General features: G+C 36.9%; 1 protein-coding gene across 1 annotated transcript in view; it reads left to right on the top strand.

Moving 5' to 3' along the window:
• The window catches only part of npy5r (neuropeptide Y receptor Y5), a 38,219-nt gene that overhangs the window by 3,508 nt on the left and 11,720 nt on the right, over positions 1-22,991 (top strand). The window contains 1 exon segment of the mRNA NM_001078776.1: positions 18,676-18,801. The gene's annotated coding sequence lies outside the window, so the exon portion shown is untranslated.

Genomic DNA, 22,991 nt, shown 5'->3' with positions numbered 1-22,991 from the left:
CCTTCCAGAATGTTTGTGAGAAACAACTTTGCATATATCAGTAGACACTGCTACATTTAAACTGAGCGGATAAGCAAATAATCACATATGGCAAAGAAACATATTTCCCAGGTTATGTTTTTATGTTAATACACTTCTTCTTCAAGAATAGACAGTTCTGGTGCAAATGCCAGGCATGCCAACATTCAGCTGTGCTTGATGTAAAAAAGATGACGTGAGTGGAGAAGCAAATGTTCTGTATGTGACATTTATGGAAGTGTTTTCTTTTAGTGACCATACATGTTGACTGGTACATGACTGTGTTACATTCTTCTTATACACAGGAAATACATCTGTACATTCAATTCCAGCTTTAAATAGTGGCTATGACATAAGTCGTGATGGTTTTTAACTTGGCATTCACACCAAGAACATGTATAGCTTAGACAGTTTATGTATAGACTTAAAAACAAGTGAATGAAAACTTTATTTTTTTTAAAAATGTATCATTTTGCGGAACTTTTTCCAAAAACAATATATTCATTGCAGTAACATTATCTAACTGAATTCTTTCAAATGCTCTTTTACATTCACTGGCAGATGCTAAAATAGCACAGGATAATAGAAATGTGTGATTATATGTTTGGGGAAACCAAGCAGTGTCTGGAAATACATACCTTTTCCATTTGCAGCAAATCCAATTCAATACCTCAGCTGTTGATTCTTTGACTGAAATGGCAATTCTTAAAAATGCCATAACAGCTCGAGTAGATATTGCTTCTCTGGCCTGAATTGGTTCTTGAGATTCTTTAACATTTTGAACAAATCCTATTTATTTTTATTTTAAATGGTTGTATGTTTAAAGCTTAAAATAATAACCTACATCATCCTCAAAACACAAAAAAGACATTTAAAACACAGGTTTATATTTTGATTCCTGGAGCAATTGAGCAATATCCATAGATGAACTTGCCAAGGCAGTGGTAAATGGATTTTGGAAGTGATCATTGATAGCTGCTCCATACTGGTAGTGTCTGGGCACCTTGGAACTATTTAAAGATTATGGAGAATGTCCTTATTTCATAATGTGTTAATCCCTTTTAGACTTTTGGCTTTTACCATTTAAAAAAAAAAAAAAAAAAAAAAGAAATAATTTATTTCCCAGTGTAATGAACTCTACTAATGTATTATTCATGAGGATCCTAGTATCACATATACAAAGCTTTATATTACCCCTTGCCCCAAGCCAATACAGTATTATTTCAGATAACCAAATAAATGCAAATAAATAAATATGTGGCACAAGATCCCCTTGAAAGAAACAGCCTGAGGCTCCTAAAGTTCTTAAACAATATTATGAAAATGTCCTTACATTTCAATGCTTATCAATGTTTAATTCCTTATAGCATATTAACTAGATCAGTGGTTCCCAAACTGTATAGGCCACGCATAATATGTTGTGTGCCAAAGGCGGGCCATGCTGGACAGGCTCCCTAGGCAACCAGGCCAGCCACCTCCCCCCACCTTATGTGCATGCATTCTAATGAGTGCATACATGGTGACATTGTGGGGGGGGGGAGTGCACTGCAACAAGTGGTGGTGGGGGCAAAAGAGCCCAGACTAGGGGAAGGCAAAAGAAGTACCTGTGCCCTAGGCAGGTGCCTCTTCTGCCTAAACTTAGTTCCAGCCCTGGTGTGTGCCAAAGTACAATGACATACCCAAGAGGTTATAAGGACCTAGGCTTGCATCTGAACATGCTCTTGTTGATTGATCTGGTCTCCTTGTCTCAATCTGGTCTCACCTACCACATTGATCTACACTGAGCCATTGTGTGGCACCATCTTTCTAGAATTCCAAGGTTTAAGAGTTGACTTCTTTTAAATCACAAAAGGGGTCATTTACCTACCACATCTCAGTTGTGCTTAGCCACAGTCATAAAAAAAATCTGATTAATTTAAGGTAGTTGCACCAACAGGCACTTCCCTGTACTTGCGCATTGTGCTGCTGCCTTCCTACTGCCTCTTGTTCTGAATTAAGCTCATTTGGGCTTATTGATAAAAGTGGCTGAGGGAAACCTGAAGCTACCACCACCTTTGACCCCTCCAGGTTTTCCACGGTGATTGCGTCAATCGACAGACTTTAAACATTTTCGGCGCAATTGCATTTTTTCGCATTGAAATGTAAGCACAACTCTATCAATTGTGACACATTGACAATAATGATGCTGGCATTATGGATTAAACAAAAGTTTATTACCAGTGTGCACTATGCACATGCTTTTTGTCGCAACTGATCTACTTTTAGAGCAATGTAAGGGCCATGGTTGCATCCATTAATCCTGCGTATTGCTTTAGTCCTAAATCATAGGAAACATATTTAGCATACTCTAAGTAAAAGTAGTCTTGATATCAGATTTGCATGACTTAGACTGACTGATACTTCAAATGTTGTATGATATGTTGTTTCTTCAGTTTATTGGTAACGCTTTGAAAACTTTCAGTGATCATATTCAGATCACCTCTTAAACATCATCAATAAATCTTATAATTAACTGACCACTTTCCCATTACACAGAAAGGATAACAGCTTGCTAAGCTATATATATATATATATATAACAATCTATGTTTTTGTAGCTCTTCTCCTAAATGACTCAATAACAGTTTTACTCCAGAATGTTTCCTTTGATTGTTTAAACAATTCCCATCACTTGTTCACTATACAATGTATAACTTATTCTTTTATGCTGTTTGGGGACTGAGGCTTACTTAGATATAACTCACAAAAAGAAATGTTGATGTCAGTGTATTTGTTCCACTTGTTCTATGCACCATATTGCCCTGACCTTTAGTTTGCTTGGAAACGCATCACAGAGTATTTGGTAGAGACTGTGTTTAAAGGTTATTCACTTTCTTAGGAATATTTATTCTGTAAGTTTAGCTTTGACAAGGCAACTACAACTACTTCAAATACAAATGGGAAAAGCACAGTATTACATGGCTGGAACTCAACCCAACTCATACTCATACCCAACAAATACTGGTAGATTTCCCTGGAAAGTTATTGGTAATCGCTGTGATGTGTCTTGTCCTGTCTGGTAACAGACACTTTTCACTCTGCATTTTCGAGTAATACCTGCCTTGTAGAAGAATAGGACAACTCATTTACTTTCAGTGGGTGAGGATTTATAGCATTGTGTCCCAATACACTAAACAACATAGGGGACTATTTATTATGCTGTGTAAAAAACAGCAACAAAATTCACCAGGTTTTGCCGCGTAAAGAACTGCGTAATTTTTTTGCACATTTTTTCTTCCGCTGGAACATAAAATAACGGCATAAAATCTGGTGTTCTGACACCGAAATGCGCCATTTATTTTACACAACTTTTACACTGTTTTTTTCTGCAAATTTCGTTTTACATTACCCATTAAGTCCAATGCATTTTGGCAATATTCTGCAGTTTTGCCATTTTCTAAATGCCGCAAGCTGCTCATCAATATTAAAGTGCTTCAAACTGGAAAAATATGCACCACTGTAACAAAATGAAATACCTCACAAGACATAAACATTTGGGTAAGATTGACTTGCTAGATGTAGTGAGGTATTATAACTCACTGTATAAAGTCAATAAATTGATTGGCTCACAAAAAACTATGGGTTTAGCTAAAGCAACAGAACTGATTAACCTTATTACTTTACCTACAGTGGGTACCTACAGGACATATGCATGCACTCTGACTAATACTATGTGGGTATGAGATTGGCTAAAGAGTATACAGCATACAGCTTCTTATTTTTCACCACTGATACCCACGGATACCACTAATAAATAAACAACATTTGACTTACAGAGTAAAATATCTAGGTTATGAACATGGAATCATTACTCCAGTCAGCTTCATTACCCACAGTACAATATCTAGAAAATGGGGATTGTTTTGTCTGATACATATTCACTGTGAAATTCATTATGAAATTCATTTTTGGTGAATGATGAAAATTTTCACAAATCTAATCTAAAATTTTGTCATTTTGTGTTTTCAAACATCTTCTAACATAGGCAAGCTTAGGCAAGGCCAAAAACTAAAAGCTGACATTTCCAACAAGTTGCCAGTTTAATTGCCTGTTGCATTTTTAAGGGGACATGATATTGTGGGCTTCAAGAAGTCATTTATAAACATGTTGGTGCAATACCCCAAAAATGTACACAGATCTTTTCTCAAATGTGAATGATACCTGCAGGATCTCTCAAAAAATCTTGAACATATTACTGGAAGAAAATAAGTGGGACCTTAAATACAACAACTCTTTAAATCTAACTCGCCTCCTTAGTTATACTAACCCAGCATATTTACATCTAAATCACTTAGGGGGCATTTACTAAAGCTCAATTTTTTTGGTTTGGGTATTTTTACACCAAAACAAGATTTTGTTGCAGAACTTGTTTTTTTTTATTAAGTGACAGAACTGCAACAAATCCAAATGCAAAAATACACAATCTGAAACCTGCTGAGATTACATAGAAGTCAAAGTCAGATGTCCCTTTTACAACTAGAAGACCGTTGCTTTGTGGTTTTAGAGGTTTGCAGTTGTTTATGCTGACAATATGATGAAGTGGTTTTTGTTTGACAATACAATCTAGTGGTTTCCGTGTTTTTTCTGCTACTTTTTTCATTCACATTTTTTAATTATTCATGCTTTCAAAAAAAACATGAAAATCATAATGTTAATAAATGCCTCCCTTAATATAACAAATAGAAATAGCAGCTCAGAATTTGATACCTCAGTAATGGAAATCGCCACCCCCACTACTTAACAATGAATCTTAAATGTGCAAGAAATAGGACCCTAACCATAATGCTGTACAAATGAAGAATTCTAACATTGTTAGGCTACCTTGGTTACATTACAAATAATGCTGGTTCTGAATCCTCATGAGTTCCTCTTCTATGTAAACAGATTTGAAAGGTCAGTATGTATAGGATAGGTATATTAAAGTTATATACAAACTGGTTCCATAATAAGGCTATCTCCCAACATTATAAATGCATTATATGTAGGATATCAGTTTTATATGTTCTCGTATAAATGAATGTTTATTTGAATTTACTAAAACCTTCACCAACATGCAGTATTATTGTTACATATTTCTTAAACTGAAAAGCAAGGCTTACATTTTTGTGTGGTTTCCTCAGTAATGGGGACATGGGGACATAAACAAAGGTTGACAGCATTTCTTGGCCTGTAATAGGGTTAACAGTAGAGAGTACATGGTATCTACATCTTCTTCAAAACCTGCACAAGACTGCAAAGGTCCCTTGGTCCTTCCTGGAGGTCTTTCTAGCACCTTTGTACTGTATGGGTCTCTTGGAGGCAGATTAGTGTGATTAGCTGTGAAAGCCTTAGAAAACCGTCTCAGTAATCATGTTATTTTGTGGAATAATTAATAAAGTTGAATAGTTTTAAAACTGAATGATTTGAATTTTTCATTTTGAGCTGCTAAGTTTGCTATACTATCTAGTTACTAGGCTTACTGTCCTTATCAGCCATGCAAGCAATAAGTAATAAAATATAGCAGTAACAATAAAAATCCACCCTCACAATTATTATGCTTTCTGGTTAACAGGGAAGCAATGTAAATCCACAAGCTTTTACATTCTGCCTGATGGGGAACAACAGAAAGACAAGAACTCACTACATGCATGCAGGGTTATAGATACAATGCATGCAAATATAACACACAAAGAAAAAGAGACAAATCATAAATGAACATTGTTATACACTAGGGGGCACATTTACAAAAGCACGAACGCTCCGAGCATATTTTTGCCGTATTTTTCGGGCGTCCGCACGACTTTTTTGTACGGCGCACGACTTTTTCAGACGGCGCACGACTTTTTCGGACGTTTGCACAAAATAATCAGAAAGGTTTTACCGCTGTTTACAATTGTTCGGTACAAAAATTTAGAGACTTTCGGATCGCCAATACGATATTAACGTGACTAATACGATTTTTTTGTAAGCATTTTCGTGATATTTGCAATCTTCCGAAATTTTCGTTTCCAATACGATTTTTTCCCATTCGTGATTCGGATTCGTGGATTAGTAAATGTGCCCCTATATGTTGGACGTGCAGTTGAAAAGATGCAAGTTAAGCTATGAATGTTTGAAAGCAAGTGGGAGAGGAACGTTCTTTTCACATCAACAGTAACACCAAACTCGAGCACACTACTTCTGAATACAACCCTTTTCCACCTTTTCCATTGAGTTTTACTTGCAAGCATTTGACACGATTATCATTATCGGTCATTACATTGCATTGTCTTAATCATACAATTCATCATGTTGCCTGATGTTTTAAAGTATTGCACATGCTTGAGAGCACTTGATCATGCAAATGTATCAATAAAATTGACAAATATGATGAAAGAAACTTCAACTTCAGTTAATTACCTTACCATTAATTAAACCTTTGGCAAATTCCCTTTTGTTTGTAAAAACACAGTATAAAAAATAACATTTCTTCCTGATAAATAAAACAACACACTATTTATGCTTTGTATTAGAAAAATGTCTACCCGTCTCTATAACAGGCTTAATTTGTTTGCCTTTGTTATTTTATTTCCAGCAGCCTGCTCTACAAAGCATGTAACTTAATTATATCTGTAGCCATGTTTCCCATTAATTATCTAAGTTACATACACGCTGCCTGTGCTGAGCAATAGATTAACATGGGGTAGCCAAAAGGAACCCAAAACTGGTTTCCATCTCACTTGACGAAGTGCATTCCTGGGGTGTACATTGGCCCAGGTAGGTGTTATTTCCTTACTATCTAGGCCTCACTAGGATCTGATTACTTAGTCCAAACAAGCAAATATACCTAAATGACCACAGGTTGGGCCTCATTATATACAGTTTGATTACCCATAATACATTGATAGTAATTTCTGCATTAAGGTTGCCATCAATTGATAGTTAAAATGTAACAATGATTTCTTTCTCAGCAACTCTATGAGCAATGCCCTGTGTCTGTCATTCTGGCATTTATATAGTTTCAGCTTAAATTTCCAGCACTACCCATAACTTTAGCAGCTGTTACCTACTGTAGCTCATAGTCCATTTCTCTCTACAGTATATGCATCTGCTTTTATTATAATGCTGCTCTTGGTGTGAATCTTATATATTACTGGATCATTTCAAGTTATTTGGTCTCTTTCTGTCTTTATTTCCATCTGGCTGGTTCTGCTTTACGTGACAATCTAAGTACTATTTATTAATTTTACCATTACCTGAAACACAGTAAAAAACACTAAGGGTTTTTTCGTTAAATCCACTCTGTCCTTTATTTTCACATTGAAGTCCTTGCCAAATATACCCAGTATGTGGCAGTTTTTCTCTTAAAGGGGTTGTTCACCTTTAAATTAACTTTTAGTATAATGTAGAGAATGATATTCTGAAACAATTTGCAATAGGTTTGTATAATTTATAATTAGTGTGTTTTCAGCAGCTATTTAGTATTGAGGGTCTTGTTTACCTTAGCAACAAGGCAGTGGTTTGAATGAGAGACTGGAATATGAATGGAGAGATTCTGATAGAAACATAAGGAATAAAAAGTAACAATAATAAAATTGTGCTGTAGTTTTTTTAGCTGCAGGGGTCAGTGACCCGCCATTTATAAGCTTAAAATATGTAGGTGAGAAAGGCACTTAGTTTAAAAACTATAAGTATTGAAGACCAATTGCAAATATTGAAGACCAGTTGGTGCTTCCAAATTTATAGTGGGCTGATACAACCTTAGAACAGTAGTTCTTTACTGATTTGTAGTCAATGCTTCCTTATGCAAGACTTATCTAGGCACTTAGTATCAATGCTACTTCATGAAAGTCTATACATGTTCTTTCATTTTCCACCATGATAAACTGCAAACATTTAACTGTGACACATTATCACTTTCCTATTCTTCAACGATAAACCATCATGTCCCCAATAAAAGCTTCTCTCTTACACCTTAAAGCCCTTTTGTTAGCCTAACCATTTCTACAAACCTTCTGTATTGTTCTCCCTACCAAGTCCTATCAACACATGTACCATCTCTTGAGGGCTTCTGGAATATTCAAGGAAAAGCTGACTTACACAATCTGGTTACTGATATGAGATAGAGGTGGTAGGGGAATATGTTCTTACCTTGGGTATTTGATGCTTCTCTTGTTTGATTTGCCTAGATAGGATCTATGGACATTTTAATATCATTTTTATTTTATTCCATGTATTCCTTTTTTTGCTTGTCTTAGCTTTGAATCTTGTAACCCTTTTCACATCTCTTTATCATTAACATTAGCTCTTAAAGAGATCATAAAGAGTTTCTGCTCAATGCTATTTTCACTTCAGTTATTTGCAAATGACTGTTAATGAGCTGTCAGCAGCACATTTAGTTTTCATAAATGAATGTGACATGCAGTGTCTTCTATTCAGATAAAAAAAACAGGTTTACTGTTTATTTAACAAAGTGTTTTAAATTCATTTGAAGTAATGATATTCTACATCTGTATTTTTTCAATGAAATGTAAAATGATTATATATAAAGCTGTGGTGTTCAAACAGAAGATAATGTTTGTGGACACCTTTCCATTTTCTAGAAAGTCTACATTTCAAGTATTTCCATTTTGTAAATCTGTTCAGAGTTACCCTTTTTTTTTTTACTAAAAATGGTTTCAGGGTTGCAAGAACTACCCCATCAGCATGAGTCTAAATAAGACAGGCAGAAAAAAGCATTGCAAGTGGATTTAGTTTGAGAAAACTATAAATGGCTTGTGACAACCTGTCAGAAAACACTGACACATGCAATGATGCCAAAGAACATTGTAATATTTTTACACTATAAATAGAGTGCAAATTGTGTGTGTGTGTGTGTAAATCTTTAAATAAACATAGATAGACATACAGAGAGACAGATTGATAGACAGACAGATAGATATCATATTCAAAATCAAAATTAAAGTTAAAAAAAAAAAAAATCAGGACTAGAACAGTCTGGTTTACTGGCAGCCCGACGACATATAGAACCTGCAGGTGCCCCCGCCGGCCACGTCCCCTGACCCCCCCCCCAACCCCCCGCAGGGTCCCCCACCCAACGTCCTTTCCTGAGCGCGCGTAAGTTTAACGCATCCGACCTGGATGTAATGTACATTAACCTATAAAAAGCTAAAATATATGCCAACATTTTATTGGCTTTTAAAAAATTGCAGATATATTTTATGTTTGATTTTTGAACAGTAGAAAAAGTAGAAACATTTAGATGGCATTATGAAGACGTATTCTGAATTTCCTGTAGCCCAAGGCTAGTGATGTAGCGAACATCGCCGAAAATGTTCGCGAACCCGTTCGCGGACTTTCGCCAAAACTCTCGAATATTCGCGAACTTTGCGAACCCCATAGACTTCAATGGGAAGGCGAACTTTAAAACCTAGAAAAGCCATTTCTGGCCAGAAAACTGATTTTAAAGTTGTTTAGGGTGCCACGACCTGGACAGTGGCATGCAGGAGGGGGATCAAGGGCAAAAACTTCTCTGAAAAATACTTTGTAAAAAAAACGCCAAAAAAACGCCAAAAAATAACGCCAAAAAAAAAACGCAAGCTATTCCTATGTATATGCATAGGCGATAAAACGAAGCGAAAAAACGCGGCGGAAAAACCAAGGCGAAAAAACGCGGCGCCAAAAAAAAAACGCGGCGAACCCAAAGTGGCAAACATCGGCAAAAGTCCGCGATGTTCGCGCGAATTAGTTCGCCGGCGAACAGTTCGCTACATCTCTACCCCAGGCCAAAGTCTTCTTCCAGACATGAAACTGCCTCTTTAACAGACTGCAACTGCACAATGCACCTTGTAATTGTTTTGTAGGTTCCGGGAGAATGTGAACTGTCAACTGGTGCAGCACTTTTCCAAATTTGAAATAATAAACAAAAGTGATAAAACAATCTTGTATTTCAATTCATGATTGTGCATAGCAAAATGTTTATGCCTTTTGCACACCATGGGGCTGATTCATCAAAGTACGAATTCGAATCCCGAAATGGGTAAAACTCAGATTAGATACGATAATTTCTGATGATTGCAAATATCACGAAAATGCTTACTAAAAAATCGTATTAGTCACAATGGTATCGTATTGGCGTTCCGAAAGTCACAAAATTTTTGTATCCGAATGATCGGAAACAGCGGGAAAACCTTTCAGTGCATGATTTTGGAAGCATCTCATAGGACTCAATGACACTCTGCAGCTCCAACCTAGCTCCAAATTAGCTTGTGTGACATGCTGACTGCCTGTACACATACTTTTGGGGGGAGTTAGCTATGGTAGGCAGGAATGCAGAGGATCAGGAGCATAGAGACAGGGACACCACTTCTTCAGGCAAAAAACACAAGTTTATTTGGAGCAAACTCCTCCCAACATAAACATCACAGTTCGCAGTTCATCAGCAAACAGTTCATAAAACTTATTTATGACTTGTCCCTTCTTTGGGACTCTCACCTTTCAGGGTAACTTTCACACTCTGGAACCAGTGACTTTCACACATCCACGGTGACTCTCACACTCATGAACACTCGGGCTTCACCTTAAGCCCTGCTGACTCTCCCTCAGCTGGTCCTCAGGGTGAATAATATTCTGAATGGCTTAGGTCCCTTCATCAATTCTTTGCTGCTGTGCATGGCTGTATTTGTTTGGACTTGCAGGATGTAACAGTCATTGAGTTATGAGGCATTTCTAAACATTGTTTATATCTTGTTTTAACATTTCTTTATTCAACAGCACTATTTTTGCTCATGTATTACAATGATAAGAGGGTATTACAAAATAATCTTACAAAACACTATGGGGGTTTCATGGTTTACTCTAGCTTAATTGAATTTAAATACCCTTAAAGTATCATTACTTATTTCGATGCTCCTTTTATATAAATTGTATTAACCCATACACAGGTACTATACACCATTGTTTAATTTTCAGCAGATATATTACAAAACATTGCAAAAGTGCTTTTCTTCAGTATTTCATGATAAAACACTGAATAAATTGTCATCTCTAATTGAACTGAGCCAACAATGTGTCATTGTGTCATGTTACTCTGGTATTTTCTCATTAGAAGCCTGTCATTAACCCCACCTCTGTGTGTATTTTGTTGGTTAATGCAGTCATTTATTCGTACATGTTAAACCATTGGAATTGTCACTTGAATTAAGCATCTCATGTTTGCTTTCTATGGAATGCCTGGTATTGTCTGTTCAAGGTCATGTGTTGAAATAGCGACACTCTGGTTCTGTTCTGTTGGGTAAAGGGAGAATGCCCCCTATTCACAATTAGGCTTTATCTTTATTCTGTTTTGCCCCAGACAGACAGGCTAAGATTAGACACTGCTTATTATGTGCACATTCTATCTCTGCATAAATGCATTTATAGTTATAACTTATAGATTTCACACTGTTTGCCAAATGAATATCCATTAAAAGAGCAGGGTAATGCACATGCATATTGAATAGATTTCTCTTCAGCTCAAATCCCAGTGCATCGCTGGATTACATGTTGAATATAGAGTGCTCTTCTCCATGACAACTGTCACTTTGCTCACCAACTGTCCTTATTAGAAGCAGAGGCATGCATACGGACAAATCATTAACATGCAATTCCCAAATGTGAATTCATGAGATATATATATATATATATATATATATCAAAATAAAACAGCCAGCACCAAGGGTCTTTGTGTTTCAAAAAATCTCTTGTGTATTATAATTGCATGTACAACCTATATATATATATATATATATATATATATATATATATATATATATATTGACTCACTCTAAAGCCAAAATGGCATCAACTATATGACTATATGACAAAATAAAATCTTTGTAGAATACATGAGCAGTAACTATGGCTTAAAGTCTGCTAGAAAAATGGGAAAAATGTAGATTTAGCTGTCAAAATGTATTTTTTCTTTTGTGCTGTTAATGTATTTTATATATATACTGTATATATATACACACATATATATATTTTACAGTTTTTCTATTCTATATAGATGCAAAGGTGCATGGGGAGTTGTGAGGCACTTGTCAAGTGTCGCTATAATTGATAATAATATTAATTTAAAATCATTTTTAGCGTGACCATGGACACAACAGAAATAACTTTGATGAAAAAGTCTTTCATTAATGTCATCTCAGACAATTTTGCAACTAAGTTTTGGCAAATAGTGTCCTAAATAAATTGTAGCCAGGACTATTGGGCATACATATTTCAGGCAAAGAACCCCTCCTCAGTATTATCAGAGAACCTAATGTACTTTAAGATTAAAACCTGTCTCTTAGAATGACCTTAGTTCTGTCCACTGACACATATGTTTACATAGCTTTACAGAACCCTTCCCCCCCCCCCCTTCAGGAATGCCCACTGGGGGCTCCCAAGGTTTCTCAGGGAATTTTCTATGAGCAAATGAGGAATATGAGTATCATTAGCATCAACCCAGGATCTCTCTTCAGTACGGAAACCCATTCAATGTAATAGATATTGAACTTTACCTCTAGATTATCATTGGTCAATAATATCTTGTTCCTCAAAGTTTTGTTGATCATCCAAGAGAACCCGGAGAAGGAGGAGAGTGTGCAGTGGAGAATGCATTAGTAACAACAGGCTTAAGCAGAGCAACATGAAAGGAATCAAAGATATTCATATTGGAGGGAAGATCCAGTTTTAAAAAGTCAGGATTGATAATGTCCTTGATGGTGAAGGGGCCAATAAAGCATTGACCCAACCTGTATGAAGGTTGCTGAAGCTTATTGTATCTGGTGGAGAGCCAAACAGAATCCTCAACACGAAAAGAAGCCATAATCTCTGCAGCTGGAACATCAGATCCTTTTGGTCTGGCCATTACTTTGAGGATGGTAGGCAGAGGAAATTTTTATTTTGACTCCCAACAGTTTACAGAAAGCCCACCAAAATCTGGATACAAATTGAACACAAAGGTCAGAAACAATACTGGATGGAAAGCCATAAAGACGAGAAATCTCTTTAATGAAAATCTGGGCCAGAACGGGAGCAGAAGGTAGTTTTTTTAAAGGAATGAAATTAGCCATATTGGAGAAACGGCCTACTACAACCAGAATAACAGACATGTCAGTAGACTTAGGTAAATCAACAGTAAAGTCCATAGCAATATCAGTCCAAGGTTGTTCAGGTACTGGCAAGGGCATAAGCAAACCATGAGGTAAGGAACAAGGATCTATGGGGATAGGCGCCGTTGGGATCCACCTATGGGGATAGGCCTCCGTTGGTTTGGGGCCACATCAACCTGCCAATGCGGTCCCTGATCCGACGCAAAATCAAACCTGCCCCATCAAGATCTGCCTGACTTAAGGCCAAATGTCAGTTGGGCAGGCCTGTCGTTCATGCCCAACACGGGCAGATAAGCTGCCGAATCATTCTACAGGACCGATATCGGCAGCTAGAATCGGCCCATGTATGGGCATGAACGACGGGCCTGTCCAACATTTTGCATAAAATCGGGCAGATTTATGCAACTTGGGTCATATTAAAAGTACATTGAGTTGGAAAAACAATAGCTTATCTATGAGCAGTTCTATTGTGTAGTGCTGGCTCCTTCTAAAAGTTCAGACTCAGGCACAACACACTAAGATGGCTGCCTACAAAAATACATGTAAATATTTAAAATTGTAGAGAGAATTATTTACAATAAAACCGGTGTAAATTAGAAATAAAAAGTACACCATAAAAATCAAGACAGCAACCCTTTCAGAGTATTACAATTCCAAAAAATGGTGTGGTCTTCAGTATATTCTAGAAAAAGTATTTTATCATAACCTAAAAGCATGAGAATGGCAGTTGTAAAAAATGGTCTAGCAATAAAAAGGCTGCCACATGAACATCATAAATGCAGAGAAAGCAGCTTATTGCAGAAGAACGGCTGTTTTACAGAGGTGACTCAGCAAGTGAGAATCATTCTATCAAATATTTTGCAGCCAGTAGTTCTTGGCACCAGAATAGCATCACCTTTTTCTGTTGAAGTTAAATCTCCAATGGATACAGATTTCCTACATAGGAAGTTAAGGGATTAGTGCTTTGATTAGCAATTGGTGCTTTGAGTTCTACACTTCTAATCTACACTTGTTACAAACAAGTTTGCAGGTCATTATTATTTAGTCTTGGGCTGTTTCATTAGCAATTTGTTTGAATTTGATTTGCACATGGCCATTTTAAAGGAGAACTAAACCTTAAAAATGAATATGTCTAGAAATGCCATATTTTATATTATACACTGACTGAACTGGCTTAAAGTTTCAGCATTTCTATAGTAGTAATGATATAGGACGTTGTCATTGGAGCTCCCCTACTTGGATTCTGTTAGAACTGTGTGGGACAGTACACATGCTCAGTGTGGTCTGAGCAGCTGCTGAAAAGCTGATATTAGGGGGTCATTGCAAATTATGAAGCAGAAAATGAGGGTTGTCTGTCATATAAGCTGATGCTACAGGGCTGATAATTCAATTCTGATGCAAAAGCCATGGTTTTAGATTTGTCATGTAATTTGAATCTGAATGAATTACTAATCAGCTTTTTACTGTTTATATTCTATTTATGCAGTATATTTTGAATCGGCCCCTAAGCCCATAAGTGACAGCAGCACAGAGCATGTGCAGAGAAGCAGCAGAAAAGAAGATGGTTTGCTACTGAGGCATCTTTGGGGGCACAGATCTTCCCTGCTAAAGGGCTGTGGTTGCCTTGGGCTGGTACAGAAACCCAAAACATAATGTACAACATTTCTGCTCTACTTCTTTAGTTAGGCTTTAGTTCCCCTTTAATAAATTGGCAAAGGGGACCAGGACCCATCAGAACAGGCTCCCACCCGCAGAATTTGTATTAATATTTGACAGAAGCATCCTGCACAGATGGCAGATTCCTCTTTTCAATCAACTGAGAAAGCTCTACTGCAGGGATCCCCAACCTTTCTTATTCATGAGCCACAGTGAAATGTAAAACGACTTGGAGAGCAACACAAGCACCATAAAAGTTCATGGAGGTGCCAAATAAGGGCTAAGATTTGCTATTAGGCAGCCTCTATGCACACTATCAGCTTACAGGGGCTTTATTTAGTAGTAAATCTTGTTTTACTACTTTCCACCAAGTCAGGAATTCAAAAATAACTCCCTGGTTTGGGGGCACTGAGAGCAACATCCAAGGGGTTCGGGAGTAACATGTTGACCCTGAGCCACTGGTTGGGGATCACTGCTCTCCTGCATGGCTATCTTCCCATTTTCTCATTTATCTGCTCCCATTTCTGTTGGTCCAGCAGCACACCAGGGAATCATGCCTACTTCAGCCATTCCTGACCATTTCTTCACTGCTGGCCATATTATTTTGCAGTTAATGTGCTTGAGTGTTCACCCTCCCCCCCAAAAAATGAGCCAGATCAAAAGAAAAAAAAAATGTGCCACAGTGTGCAAAGTGCAGAAAAGCTGAATGCAGAAAGTAGCAATTCCTGTGGTGCAAGTGCAAGCACTCTTGGGTGGAGACAGCCGATCCATCAACCGCTGCAGTCCCAGCACTATAGAGGTATAATACTGCTTAAAGGAAACAATGTATTTGTTTTTATTTTAGATTTTTCTAGATCTTAACAAAGATTTAAAAGGAGTCAAATCACATTTGTCATAAAGCAATTTAAGTTTAATCATACATATAGCAAAAGGAGAGCATCTAATGCCTCATCTGCCTGCAAAGCGCCAGAATGACATTATATGCTGCTAATCTCTGCAGTGATAGAATGCTCTTCAATTCCTGTTTGACACAACTTCTTTTACAGTAGAAAAAAAAATATTTCACTTCATCCTTACTGGACTGAAATGCAATAAGAACCCTCGAGTGATTTCATCTCTGGAAGTCTGGAATAGAAATAATGATAGAAGATTCTCTCATTAACATGTGTGTCCATTATTTGACAGGTCCTTCTTTATTGCTGAAATAGTATGAATTCTATATGCATAGCATTAATGTCAGTGCTTACCAATTATTGGTTAACGCTATTATTATTATAAATCATTTTATATGGTTATAAAATTATGAAACTGTACATTTTTTCCTGGATCCCAAAGTCGCTAAATACAATACATCCATTCTATTTGGTCCACATGGTATTATACATGGTTTGAAATACGGTTACTATAAGAAGTACCGTATATTATCTATGTATTTTATTGACAATCCACTTTTCTGTAAGTTTATACATTTTATTACAGTTATTGCTACATATTTTTCCATGTTGGACCTACAATTCTTACAATTTCTATGTGCATTTTGGGCTCTAGTGATCATGATGACTGCCATCTTTACAGTTGTTTTGGAAAGAGAGAGATCAAAGCTGCAGTGCTGGTGCACTTGCTTAAAGCAGGTGTTGTGTTAACATTCCAGATCTATTGATTGGAAGCTAAACGTCTTTGTCCTTTCAAGAATAAGAAGCTTAAGGCTAGTATAACTGTTCTGTGAAGAAAAATAGCAAAAATTATTCTGAAAGAGCAGTTAAAGGAAAGTGTGCCTAAAATATATCAATAATGTGCTCATTTTATGGGAGGGTAGTGTCCCAGAGTTCCATGAATTTGATGAATGATAATGACTAGTCATGAGTGAAGTTTTATTAAATGCATTGGACTTAACAGCCTGTTTTTCTTGTGTTTCTTATGCCTAATGCACTGGAGTCAAAGGGCCTTATCCCTATGCTAGCTACCAACAGCCCTTACTGACTATAGTAAATGTCTATTATTAAACTGTATGGAAACTGTATGGTAAGCCTGAAATAACAGGAAGCGCTGATATGGGTTTGGCTTTTGCTTTCTCATGGAGCCCTTAAAGGAAAACTATACCCCCAAAATGATTACTTAAAGGAGAAGGAAAGTCATTTTGGCATTTTACTGCCAATAAATTTGCCACATTAGTGCCACCTAGAACAATATATTTATTCTGCAGAAACCATTAATATACCTGAGTAAACAGCTTTAGAAGCTTTCTCCATTTGCTTAAGATATCAGCTGCCATTTTAAGTGTCTTCCTTCCTGCAGCTCTAGCTGTTATAGCTGAGATCACACATTCCTAAGGGAGGGGGAGGGAGTTCTTAGCATTCTGGTAGGAGGGGGGAGCAGGAGAGGGGAGAGAACTGCACAGACTGTGGCCCAGGGAATTAAGGATGTTTCTGAGAGAGGAAGTCAGACACTGGAACATCATGTTTACAAAAGAAGAGACAAGAAATCCTGTGTTTATTTTGATAGAGGATTCAGTGTATCATTACTGTAAGTGCTTATGGCTGTATTTAGATAGACCTTTTTGATAAAGCTTACTGAGTTTTTAACTTTCCTTCTCATTTAACCAACAGATTTATATCATATCAAGTGACCTATTAGAATCTTACCAAAGTGAAATATATATATATATATATCAGTAAATATTGCCCTTTTACATCCTTTCCCTTGAGCCACCATTTTGTGATGGGCTGTGTGCTCCCCCAGAGATCACCTAACGGGAAGTAATGCAGCTCTAACTGTAACAGGAAGTAGTGTGGGAGGAAAAGACTTTGGCCAATAATTAGCTGATGTGACATAACATGTATGTGTGCCCTTGGTTTGTTTGTGTGCACCGTGAATCATATGATCCAAGGGGCTGGCCCTTAGTGCTTAAAATGAGAATTTTCTATTTGGGATTATCCAATGACACACCCTATTAAAAAAGTATATTTTCAGAAAGAAGCAGGGTTTTACAGATAAGCTGTTTTTTTGCAATATATTTTTTTTATAGAGACCTACATTCTTTGGGGATATAGTCTTTTAACAAAGCACAGGCAAAATGTGTCTGTAGTTAGATCTTGTCCACAGTGTACTCTGAATACCAGGAGTGATTGGCCACCATATAAGTAGAGGAGTTTCACTAACAGAAATGAGGTGAGCAGTGCCTATAAGGATGTTAGGGATGTACCCCACTCACTGACTTTACAATGGCTCACCTCTTGTGGCTAGTTTTTGGAGTGCAACATACAGGCATTAGTGAGAAAAGGGATTTTACCCAGATGCAATGAGAATTCTATCATTACTCCCCTGGAAATGTGAATGAATTTATGTTTTTTCCATTTATATGTAAATATAGAGTATGCATAAACATAAAAATGCTTTAATTACAGTATTTCATTCCTTTAGTAAAAGGGCATGTGTCTTTAAACTGTATTGTATACATTGTGCAAGAAGGTATAATATTTGAGGTCTAACTTGTCAGGGGAGAGGCATCAACAACTGAGAATAGTAAAGGCTAGATGGAAAATCTATTTATACAATAATAGCACCAACAATGAATGCAATTAATCTTTATGTATTTTAATGTAAATATGTTTATTAAGACCTTACTATTCCAGCTGCTTACAGAAAGTAATCCTATGACAAAAAGAAATCTAGCTTATAATTAATATAGGAATATATATCCCTATGATATACCTTAGGTTTCTAGAGGAAAAGCAATTGTGCTTTTGCCAATAGCAAACAGCAATACAAACATTTTAATCCAAATAAATGAATGCACTAGTATGCTAATGTCTATGTAATTGCTCAAAGCTGCTACTGATTAACGTTATTTTTCTTTTCACTGTTAGGCTCTAATACCACTAAATATCCATGTCAGTGCTCCTGGATCTATAGGAACCGCTCCACCCATACCCTAAATTGTAAGCAGAACATATCTACAATGGACTTTTCATGGTGGAGTGTTGAGAACAGAGGTGAGTTTCTAGATAATGTCCATACCTACATTATTGTGTTCTACCATTTTAAATGCATACATTAACTGATTATTTTTTTTTTTTTTTTTTTTAATTTTACTGATTACTGGGCCAGTTTCCAGATTGACAGCATACCTACATTTATATATATTTATAAAAGCACATAAATGTTTATGTATCTATCACATATTAATCCATTGCATACCATGTTAATGTTTTGGCCAGGGCTACTTTACTAAATGGGCAAAAGGGGTATCTGCCCTGGGCTCACTAATTTGGGGGGCCCACTGTGCCACTATTTCTTTAATTTTTAATTACATTGTTGCCGCCCCTCTCCGCCACCTCCCTGACCCTCTCTGTGGTCTTACTGGCATGTGTGGAGTTAATGGAGTGCATATTGTCCATGTTTCAGTGGCCTTACTGGCATACATGGTGTTAATAGAATGCTTATTGGCCATGTTTCAGGGTCCAATTGGCATGTGTTGAGTTAATGGAGTGCTTATTGGCCATTTTTTTTATCTTACTGGCATGTCTTTGATTAATGAAGTGCTCATTAGCAATTTCTACAGTGATTATACTGGCATGCTAAGTATTCATTTTTGTAGTAGTTATACTGGCAGGGTCTAGGGATAATATGTCTGTTATCCACTTTACCAAGGGATTATATTGCCATATCGGGGTTAATGTGCTCATATTCTATTTTATGTAGTCATTTTTACTGGCAGGTCTGGGTAATGTTTTGTTAAAATGGGTGTGGTATTTAAGGGTGTATCCAAAAAAGTGGGTGTAGCTTAAAAATAATAGAGGCCTACTAGTTGGATATTTGCCCAGGTCCCACCAAGGCCTCAAAGCTTCCCTGGTTTTGGCCTTAGTTCTAGTTCTGTATATAAATAGAATCACACCAGCAGAAGTGCAGGCCAGTTTTATGAATTTTGTATAGTTATTCTTGGGTGTGTGGAAGTCTAAAAACTGGAATGAGAAGGGAGACTATATTGATGCAAAAACAATTTGCAAGAATTTCTACTAAACTAATAATAATATTTTACACAACATTATACAATGGACATTTCCAGGCTTGTTTCAGTTCAATAGCTCAATAAATTTATGTTTTCTCTTGTTTTAAAGTAGGAAACAGTTTAGTCTATAATATTATAATGCACATTTCTAGTAAGTGCTGTTTGATCTAGTTGATCAGTTACAACAAAAACGACTTCATGCCTTACCATTTCAGAGCCAACACAATAATTCTAAAGGAATTATAAAAGCATTATGGCCAAAAGTCAGAGTAATGTTGTTTTGTTTTATTGAACTAGAAAATTAAGTTCAAAGGTTTGCTGTCCCTACACATTGGTCATCTGTTGGTAATAATAGCAGTAAATATTGCAGACAATCCGTGTTTCTTTAATATGAAAAACAATTCTTGAAAAATATATTAATACAATCATTTTTAAAATGAAATATTCACTTTCAGTGACAAAGGATTCATTTTGTGTCCTATTTCATGCCCTAGTGAGTGCAATTAGGCAAAGAGGAGCTTAGTCCTTCTGTAGGCTTATGAAGAATATAATTGGCAATATCCAGTAGCAAAAATAAATTTGCTTTATATATATAAACGTAACTTTAAATTCAAAGTAAGTTAGCATGGGCTTTGCAAAGAGAGGCACGGCAGAGAGATGCTAGAATCAAGGAGTAGACTTCTAGAAAGATTTTTATATGATAATCTACATGGTCTAACAATACTTTTTTAGCGGGTGATTTATTTTTCTTTAATTACCAGTAGGAAATAGGAAATAAACCATCGAGATTTTTTTACACTCATTCTAGACCTCTTAATATCTTCAGTTCTGCCCATTCACTATCCACCAAAAATGGCACATCATGTCAGCAACAGTTACAATTAGGGCAACTTGAAAATATTTTACATAAATATCGCCCTGCTGCTATAGGCATAAGCATGTTCTACCTACACACATTATAAACGTGTATAAATGAATTCTCTTGTCCCTTGCAGGAAAAATGCTACCTTGACTAGTATATAGGAAAGCACAAGGGAGTGAATAGGTACATAAAAGGACAAACAAGAGGACAGAAAACTATAATTAATGCAAGGACTCTGAGATTTGTGTAAAGGTTTATCATTAGGAAGGTTATTGGTGCGGGGCTTCTAGCAACAGGGGGAAGAATGACCTCAGTTTCTGAATGATTGAGCACTGGAATTATTCTGAAGGAAACAGTGGTGACATAAGTCAATAAAATGGAAGGTCACTGAAAATAAAGCAGAATCAGTGGCCTCAGTACAGAATTTGTTGGTAGAAAAGCATATAATAGAAGCAAGAGTTACAAAAGGCAAGGTTGTTGTTTGTATAATTTTGTTAATGTAACGAAAAGGAGTCACTGCATATGTATGCAAGCTATCCCTATATATGTAATAGTTCATTGTCCTCCCACAAAAAGTACACGTGAACCTTATGAAAGACATGAGGTGCATGTATCACGCAAGGACATTAAAATAATGAATGTACACAGTGGTGAAAACCAGAAAAATAATGCGTTCTTTAAAGGTACATCATCATTGAGAAGGACATCTGGATATGGATGTTAATTTATGTACATGATCTGTGCACAGGTCAACTCTTCATCGATCTATTCATATAGACACATATAAAGTCTTCTAAAGTGACATCATTTTCATAACAATTTGGCATTAATGGCTTTATAGGTAAAAATAAGTGAAGACTTAGATGGAAACTCACCTTTTTCTAGGCAAAGGACAATGGCACACAGAGCAGTAATCATGAACCTGTAGTCCCAGGGCTTGTAAGCCGAAGTACAAGGAGTTTTGCATGCAGTTTGCTATCTCAGCCTTTTCAGTTACCCAATAAGCTTCCTGCATATACAGGCATAAGATCTAGTCTTTCCTGGGCTTGTGACCTGGGGTTTTTCAGATGTGGAATGTGTTCATAATTTGGATCTCCATACCTGAAGTCTGCTAAAAGAAATTTAAACAATAAATAAAGGTTTGCTTTTATAAGTAATTGTTACTTGAAGTCCCTGAACCTGACTGTTTTGCCAACCTGACTGTCCCTTCTCAGCCTGACAGTTATAGCTTCTAATGCTAACAGCCTCCTGCTGCACAAATATGGCAGCCCCCTCATAGAGGAACATGGGGGATCAGATAGGTAATGTAAAAGCATTGGGCAAACATGTTTAAAGGGGAAGGAAAGGCCAAGTCACTTGGGGGTGCTAAAATGTTAAGCACCCCCAAATGACTTTAATCGCTTACCTCGTACCCCGGGCTGGTGCCCCTGTTAGGAGAAAACAGCACCAGCCCAGGGTACCTTCCGCCTTCGTTTCGCTGCGACTCCGAGTCCATGCGCAGTAGAGTGAAAAAGCCGACTTCTCTGTTAAAGTTCCACTATTCACTCTACTGTGCATGCACGCGCAGCGAAGAAGGAAGGAGGAAGCGCTGCAGGTACCCCGGGCTGGTGCTGTTCTCTCCTAACAGGGGCACCAGCCCGGGGTACAAGGTAAGTGATTCAAGTCACTTGGGGGTGCCTAACATTTTGGCACTCCCAAGTGACTTAGCTTTTCCTTCTCCTTTAAGGCAATATTATAAAGCTCATGCAAAGACAATGTTATGATATACTTAAAAGACAGTCTAATTTCTGGTGTCAGTATCTCTTTAAAATAACCTTCCTGTGTTTAAGAGCTTTCTTGATAATAGGTTTCCAGAAAAGGAAATTCTGAGCTTTCTGAATAACATGTTTCTACCTGTTTATACCCGTTATCCGGAATGCTCGGGACCTGGGGTTTTCTGGATAAGGGGTCTTTCTGTAATTCAGATCTCCAGTAATTACACTAACAGTAATTAAACCCAACAGGATTGTTTTGGCTCCAATAAGGTTAAATTATATCTTAGTTGGAATCAAGTTTTGTCCCAAATAGTTACTCCGCTTCCCCCACCTCTGAACACCTTGGATCCAGCAGCAGCAAAATGTATCCAAAGCACACTAAGTGACTAAATTCGCCACATGTTGCCAGGCTTCGGCATCTAAAAAAAATGGCGTCTTTTTTTTTCTTCCGCTGGAGTTTACATAAAATAATAGCATAAAATCTGGCATTTGTATGCCGAAATTCATTATTTATTTTACACAGCTTTTTACAACCTTTTTTTCGACAATTTTTTTTAA

The sequence above is a fragment of the Xenopus tropicalis genome, chromosome 1, assembly GCF_000004195.4.
Source record: "Xenopus tropicalis strain Nigerian chromosome 1, UCB_Xtro_10.0, whole genome shotgun sequence".
NCBI classification, from domain to species: domain Eukaryota; kingdom Metazoa; phylum Chordata; class Amphibia; order Anura; family Pipidae; genus Xenopus; species Xenopus tropicalis.
This window is presented reverse-complemented; position numbering and strand designations above follow the sequence as displayed.